General features: G+C 40.1%; 1 pseudogene; it reads right to left on the bottom strand.

Annotated features, from left to right (window-relative positions):
• Nucleotides 1-4,390: 4,390 nt before the first annotated feature.
• LOC110109591 lies at nucleotides 4,391-7,285 on the bottom strand (annotated as a pseudogene).
• Between the last annotated feature and the right edge of the window lie 1,629 nt (nucleotides 7,286-8,914).

Here is an 8,914-nt window from a genome sequence, read left to right as displayed (position 1 = left end):
ACCCATCTAACTACTCAAACTCGGCACCCAATGACTACTCCCTTACCCGCTACCTCCAACAGCCAAAACATCATCTCACCATCACCTATTCCGAATGTCTGCAATGCACTTCCCACACCCCAACCTAATACTCGTCACATGGTCACCATATCAAAGACAGGAAACTTAAAACCGAAGAATATTTTTAATCTATCTCACATTCTCCATGACGCCGAACCCACGACATACAATCAAGCTAGCAAAAGTGAGCACTGGCGTGCCGCCATGTCGCGAGACTTTTAAGCCTTACAAACACAAGGAACTTGGGATTTCGTGCCTTCCCATCCGACTCAGAATGTACTCGGATGCAAATGGACTTATAGAACGAAACTTAAATCTGATGGCACCGTTGCACGGTACAAAGCTCGGCTTGTCGCTAAGGGCTTTAATCAAGAATACGACATTGATTACATGGAGACCTTCAGTCATGTCGCCAAAATTCCCACTGTCCGTGTCTTTATCCTCATTGCTCTTCACTTTAAATGGGACATCCACCAGCTCGACGTCTCCAACGCTTTCTTGCACGGTCAGCTATTCGAAACCGTCTACATGGAACAACTGCCCGGATTTCAAGACGTCGTCCATCCAACGTTCGTGTACAAACTCAACAAGGCTCTATACGGACTCAAACAATCCCCACGAGAATGGTACGCTACTCTTTCTCATCATCTTCAATCTTTCGGGTTTCAAATTAGCAACGCTGACCCGTCTATTTTCATTTACAAATCGGGCTCCAACAAACTCTACATCCTTATCTATGTCGATGATATTCTACTCACCAGCAACTCGAAATCGGAGATTGCACGCCTTCTAACAAGTTTAATTGCATGATTGGTTCCAAATGCGGAACTTGTGACCTCTAGCCAACTTTCTTGGCATTCAAACTACCAACACCTCCTACGGCGTGCTTCTTCACCAACAGCAATATGCAAAACGAATATTGGAAAGAGGCGGCATGCAGAACTCTAAACCGGTGGCCACTCCCATTTCCTGCAAACTCGGATCCTCACCCAGCCCAAGCACAGACTTCCCCAACCCACATCTCTATCGTCAACTCATTGGCTCGCTCCAATACCTCACCCTAACCCGTCCAGACATCCAGTTCGCCGTGCATAAATTGAGAAAACATATGCACGCCCCCCTCACAGCAACTTTGATGAACTTAAAAGGCTACTTCGGTACATCCAATGCTCAACTTCAACAGGCATTTCATTATACCGAGATAACTTAACTCTACATGGCTGCGTTGATGATGACTGGGCCAACAACACCCATGACTGAAAATCCATTTCCGGTTATTGTAACTTTCTGGGTAAATCTCTTATCTCCTGGCAAGCTAAAAAGCTATCAATAGTCGCACGCTCATCTACTGAAGCAGAATACCGAGCGTTGGCATCCGAAGCTTCGGAAGTTATTTGGCTTCGACGACTTCTTGCGGACTTTCATCTTCCACAGACTACACCTACAACCGTTTACTGTGATAATACATCCGTCATTGCTCTCGCCAACAATCCAGTATATCACGCCAGAACAAAACATATCGACTTGGACTGCCATTTTATAAGAGACTGCATCCGCTCAAATCAGTTATCAGTTCACCACATATGTACCAATGATCAAATAGCAGATGTGTTCACGAAGCCACTTCCTATACGAAGATTTAAATTTCTTTGTAACAAACTAATTACTGCTCCATAGTCATTAGTTTGCGGGGGCCTGTAAGCTATACAAGAAGTGTACTTTCTTGTATAACTAATGCCACGTCACTTAGACGTTAATTTCCCTTAGTCTTTTATTTCCAACTATATATACCTGTTGTATTCTGCCTTTTAGGAATTATGAGAAGTCTTTTTATAACTTTTTCATTTTCTTTCCTTCTTTCTTTCGTTCTTCCCTGTTTCACACTCAAGAGTAACAACTAAATTATATATTATTTCATGATTTTCTTAGGTGTATCATCTCCTATTAATCTTTCTAACCCTATGAATATATATTTAATAAGTAAATTTTGGACATGATTCTAGTCCCACTATTCACACAGTGTGATAAAATATTGTTGCACTTCTCTTTGCTCAGCATATCTCGTCTCTCCTACAATGTTACTCTAGCTAATCTTACAAGTATGATCAAGATGTCACCCACATACCAAATTGAAATCAACTTTAAGCATCCTCCAAGCTCCAATAAACCATCTAGTGAAAAAAAAAAAAGAAAAGATAGAGAACATAAATTAAATCTCATTTGATATGTGTCTAGAGAACTTTTTTCAGAAATCATCTTTTCACTTCCATTATAATTATTGATGCCTCTTGCAATCAAATCATAGCAACAAGAGATGATAAGTTGATACCACTTTTTCGAATAATTTATCATTATTTCCTCTATATAACCTATATCATCGCACTGAGAATAGGATGGCAAATCTCCAAGCTAATATAAAGAAAAGTCTTTAAACCACTGAATTTCCCCTCCTTTGCACCTCCAGAACATGTGTAAGTAAAGCCTTTTCCTGGTTTTTTCACGTAGAAATTATCCTCTCTCTCCCAGAGATTTTCTCAGCACCACTAAAAGATGGAGAATAACATTGTAGCACTACAGGTTTAAGACAACAAGGCTTTCGAAATAGGCAAATCGCCAATACTTCTTTTTGAATTTTAGAATTAAGGTTTACATCAATATATAAATCAAATGATAAATGTGATCAATAAATCCCCCATTCATCTAATAATTGTAAAAAAGCAAGATGACAAAGCCACTGCCATTGTCTTATGTCTACTGTCGCAAAAACGAATCTACTGACACACAAAACATTTATGTACATTTCAGGTTGGTGGCTGTTTGTTGGTGGGACTTTGGTTTCGGTGTGTTTTATCTTTTGGTGGCTGTTTTGGGAGAGATTGTGCGGACATCAGATTATTCGGAGGCCAATATTAAAGCGTGTCATATCACACAGTGCACAGTGGTACATATATAGTCACGGTACATAGTAAAAAGATGACGTGACGCGCTCTGATTCAACTCCAGGAGGCGTCTGGTGTCCGCACAAAATAATTATTCCTGTTTTGGTGGGTTGTCGTTGAGGTTTTAGCCTTTTATTTTGTATAATCTGATGTAGTTTCTTCAGTTATTTTATATTTTTTGTAGGTACAAATTTTAGTTCCTGATTGAGCTTTCATATTGATTGAGCTGGGGCTTATTTTTTCGTGGGGGTTTCCAGCCTCCACTTTGTTTTTTTTTTTTCTTGAATTGTATATTTTTAGGGATCATTGACTACCTATATTTTCTTTTATTTTTTAGTATATTTCTTTGAGCATTAATGGCAATTGATCACTTTAAGGACTTGTAATCTATTTTTTAAATTAATACGTAGGCCCATTATTGAGTTTTAACCAGTAATAATAATAATAATAATAATAATGTACATGAAAATGACGGTGCATTTTTTATTGTACTCTTAGAGTGAAAACGAGCTTTGGCATTCCGGGCGGACAAAAAACTACTATGTTCTATTAAAATTTTGTTTGGAATAACATTTTTATTATTTTTTTAAATATTTAATAAGATAAAAAATTTTTGAAAGTAGTAAAAAATATTATTAAATTTTGTTCCAAACAAAATCTAAATATTTAAAAATGAAGTTTTATTTAAAACAAATTCTCAAGGTGGGGAATCTATCTCTATAAGACAAATTTATATTATTCGTTTCACATGTCCGATATGTACCATATAAGCTTGGAATGATTGTGCTTAATTATAAAACCTGAAGCATTTTAAGCTTATCATTATAATTAACAAAATATTCTCCTATTGACACAATCAGTTTGAAAGTCAGAAGCACTAAACAGTATTCCATCATTATATTTCAACTTTATTTATAGATTTTTCTTCCTTAAGAGGAAACTTCCCTTAACAAAACAAAATAAAAAGAGGGAGGTCATTCCATTCTACATCAATTCAAACACAAACATCTAAGGTTTTGTTTGGGAAGATTTTTTTTATTGTTTCTTAAAGTAATTTTTTAGTACAAAAATTTTTAATTTTTATACTTGAAAACTCCTTTAAGAAGCAGAAAAAAAAATAATCTTAATTATAAAAGTAATTTATTTGAACTCAATTCATTGACATAATCTTAAGCGAAATATATTAATTTCTCGAAAAATAATAAGATAGAGAGTGTTATAACTATACTTTTTTAATATGAACAACTATAAAATCTTATATTAAGATATATGATTACACTAAAGAAAAATATTATTTAAGAGTTATTTAATGGCTAGTATTTATTTGTGTCCCCATTAAAAAAAATTTCTGACTCCTCCCCTGATGTAACTTGTGGCACTAATATTTATAACTGCATTTGATTGTTACGATTATTAACCAAGGGTGATTGATGGGCCAATCATGTTGCAGGATGAAGGGTCAGGATCGACGGCCTTGAGCGATTCTACCTGCGACTTCCCATGAAGACCGCGTTTTCTCACGTGCTGTCGGTATTGGTCGAAGGTCATGGGCTGATACAGTGCTGGTTGTCCGGGACCCACCAGCTCCTGAATGGGCCCCACTAGTAGGTCGCTCTTCGGATTGTAAAAGGTAGCGAGCGAAAGCCGCTCTGCCTCCGAGTTCACTAACACGCGATGCTCCACGCTGCAGCAAGTGGCGTTGCTCAAAACCTCGCAGAAACAAATTTAGCTCTTTAATCTCTAATTTGTCACTTCTTTGCAAAAAAATGTATAATCAAAAGATGTGTTTTATAACCAGTTAAGATTTCGTTTTGGATTACTTATTTATTGCTTATTAAAATAATTTTTTATACAAAAATTAAATTTTTCTTAAAGAAACAGTAAAAAAATCATCTCAAACAAAACCTTTCCTATTGCAATTTCACATCTTTGAGTCTATATGGGACTGACTATAGCATTTTATTATTTTATAAAGTTGATTGTATAATTATTATGGAAAAAATAACTTCACTATCATAATTGCATAAAATAATATTTCATCATAGAAATATCTGAAAATTAATAAAAAAAAATTTAAAAAATAATAGTCAAATGATATTATTAATACTTTTTTTAACGGTGTATCTACTAGCTGACACTCTAGATTTTACTTTTTATGTTATCTAATTTAGTTTGTAAGGTGCTTATGTCACTCATAAAATGTGTTTCAGTGCCTAAGAAAATATATGCCCTATATGTTGCATGTTCATTTACTTGGATCAATTATAAAATTTCTCTCTATAATACAATAATATAATATTTTGCAGCCACACAAGAAGAAAATAACAGAGGAAGGGGTGTAAACGAGTAGAGTCAAGTCTAATAATTGTCTTATCGAGCTCGGCTCTTTAGTCAGAACTTCAGCTCGAACTCAACCTCGAGTTGAGCTCAACTCGTCGCACTGCAAGTCGGCTCGTCGAATGGCTCGAGCTCGAATCATCCGATTTTCCCGCTCGTGTGTTTCGAATTCCCGCTCCATCCTGTTGAGCACATGCGACACGAGGTCAGCTCCGTCCTGTTGAGCGCACAAGGGATTCGCTTGGTATTGAGGTCCGCTCCTTCCAGTCGAGCACACGCACGCCGCCTCAATCCACACATGCACAGGTCAAGCACAAAAGGCCTGAAGGCCCTCTTCCCGCGACTCACACTAGTACGCAACTCCCACTCAATCCCTGTGGCCTCTCGCCCTCTTCACGCTTGGTCTCGTGGTTCGCCGCCCTCTTCAGCCTTTCCCCTTGGTCCCGAGGTTTGTTGCCCTCTTCAGTATTTCCACTCGCTTCCGGGGACTACTTAATATATTAGGTTATTTCTATATTATTTTTTAGTCGAGTCAGCTCAACGAGCTCACGAGTCAGGTTTGACTGTGTTCAAACTTGACTAATGAGCTTAATAAGCTCACCTCGCCAGTGCATAAAAGAGTCCAGCTTTTGACCCATATAAGCAAGATCACAAAGATACAAACTTTCCATCACATGCATCAATAGCGGGTGTCCTTTTTATCCGTGTACGACGAACCTTATTACCAGCCGCTTCTCTCTCTCTCTCTCTCTTCCAAAACGTGATACTCGAATGATCAGCATATATTCAAAGAGGGATAATTATCATCAAAGAGAGAATGTGAGAAGAACAACCTGAACTTGGTCGCCGATGTTTATGATAAAAGCGTTGGCCATGGGCTGCACGGTAACCCAGACACCACGGTGCTTGACCTGCAACCCCTGCACTTTATCATCCGGTAAAAGCACGGTGATACCGCCGCGATCCGAATGCGACGATAGGCCGAGAGCCAGCTCCGGCTGCGGGCATTTCGGGTAGTAATTCACCCTCATGCAAACTCCTGCCTCCTCACCACCAAAAGCCCTCTTCATCCTCTCCTCTTCAAGCCCCAAACCCAGCGACAGCATTCCCATAATTCTCACACACAGCTTCGTCACTTCTCTCCCGTACTCATCCACCGTCTCCCTATCACCAACGACGACACCGTAAGCATGCATCAGGGCATATAAAGTGTTTGCACAAATGCGTACCTTAGTGAAGCAGGTAAGGCGCGCCAGTTTCCATGGCTCTTGAGGCTCTGTGGGAAGAAGTGGAGAAAGAAGTAGTCACCCCAGTCAAGAAGGGCACCTTTCTCAATCCCAACTCGGCTACCGTATCCCTCTTATGTTTTGAGAGAGTTAGCATAGGCTTCCTTTGTTTCCATAGGAAGGTGGAAGAATCCGCGCCATAGTTCACGAGTGCGGTGTAAAAGTTCGGGGCTTACACCATGGTTTACCGCCTGGAAAAACCCCCACTCCATGCACGCCTTCGATACAGCCACGGCCACCACTTTGGCGTCGGTTCCGACGCCAAGGTCGACTATAGGGATATTGAAATCACTGTGTGAATTGGCTTCAGTGGGGCGCTGATCGGATGGCTTGATATATTGGGGAGAGAGGATGATGGTGCCACTGTCGCTGAGAGATTGGACACGCACAACCGGTTCGGGCCAGTCAGAGAGGCAATCCATTTGGTGACCTGCAAGATTTTGTTGTTTTGTGAAGCTTTTAGATGAGAATTACATATGAAACAACATAAGAGAGAGATAAAGGAAAGGACTAGGTGGTGCTTCAGGTTTGATGAGAAGAAAGCTGGAGTGTAGTGGATGTTGGGAGAGATTGTTGTTTGGACTGTGCTTTAAGTGGAAAGATCGTATTTATTAGTAGTAGGTTAGGTTTTATTGCATTTTTTTAATTTTTATTGCTTTTGAGAAATTGATAACAGCCGCGTGATGCTGCCAAGGCTATAATTATGGTGAACTTGTTGTTAAGATAGCTAATAAGCTCAGGCAATTTAAAAGAATTGCCACGGCATTGTAACTTCTTGAGTTTCCGTTAGTTTATTTTCTCTATATAAACTTATGCTTGCTGTAATAATAAGAATATAATAGACAATTTACTATTCTTCATTTACTCTGTTCTTTTCAATTATCTTCCTCACCTCTCATCTAATTCACATGGTATCAGAGCCTTAGAGCTCCTCAGCAATTTTTTTTTCTCTTCTCTCCATCAATCCGCTTCCTCTCTGTACTCATGGGTGACGAAGCCTCAGTCGGCTCTCACCGACAACAATCCACCGTCTCCGGTCAAGATTTCGAGTTGATCATTCCCGTTCATCTAAAATTTCTAATCTCAAATATCAAGAACCTTGTTCCCACTCTTCTAACTTCCGAAAATTACTCGATCTGGCGGCTTCAGTTGTATCAACACTTCGCCGCAAATGGATATGAAGGTCATCTCTCCGGCATTTCCCTCTGCCCACCGGACTCTGCCGTTCTTGATCAAAGTCGCTGGCGTCTGATCGATCGCAATCTTGTCTCGGCGCTTCTATCTACGATCTCTCCAGGAATTCTTCCATACGTGATCACTCTGCGCACCGCCCACGACGTATGGATTACACTGGAGCGTCGCCTTCAACCTACAAATCGCGCTCGAGTTATACAGCTCAAGAATGAGCTGCATCAAATTCGGATGGCCGATAGAACAATGCAGCAGAATTTTGATCAAATCAAGAAACTAGTGGACAACATAGCGGCGGCAGGATCCACGGTTGACACCGAAGACATCGTCCTATACATCCTGAATGGGCTTCCCGCCGGTTACAATTCCTTCAAATCAGCTATAAGAGCATCACTTCAACCAATTATCTTAGACGATCTGTACTCCCTCCTCAGCAGCAAGGAGATAAATCTTCAACATCAACTTCTACAAGACAACCCGCAGTCCGACTCCATGGCATTATTCAGTAATCGGAACAACAACTACCGTGGGCGTCAGAATAGAGCTCGCGGCAAATCCTCAAATGCCCGGCCATAGCAGGTAGATCGACCGCAACAATCATCCGAGGTTCAAACATCGGCTCGAAATCAACAAACTCGCCCAACATGTCAAATTTGTGGCAAAATCGGACACACTGCGGGAAACCGTTGGCATCGCCAGAACCTAAACTATGCACCTCCCACGAATACCAGGGCTCTATCCGCTCACCAACAACTCGCGGCCACAAACGACTGGATTCTTGATTCTGGAGCATCCTCCCATTTCAGGTCTAATTCAACAAATCTGCAACACCCCGTCCCCTACAATGGTTACGACTACATCTCTATTGCGAATGGAAGTAATCTATCCATACAAAACTCGGGTCAAGGCTTGCTGCCGCTTCCCGAGTCTCAGCATAAGCTTTATCTAAAACAAATTTATCATGTGCCTTCTTTAAATCATAATCTTCTTTCTGTGTCTAGCTTAGCATCGGACAACAACATCTCTATCTCTTTTACTGCTAACGAATTCATCATAAAGAATCTACAGGACAACAAGGTTCTTCTTCGGGGTCCCAAACAC

This window comes from Dendrobium catenatum, unplaced genomic scaffold, assembly GCF_001605985.2.
Source record: "Dendrobium catenatum unplaced genomic scaffold, ASM160598v2 fragScaff_scaffold_716, whole genome shotgun sequence".
NCBI lineage: Eukaryota > Viridiplantae > Streptophyta > Magnoliopsida > Asparagales > Orchidaceae > Dendrobium > Dendrobium catenatum.
This window is presented reverse-complemented; position numbering and strand designations above follow the sequence as displayed.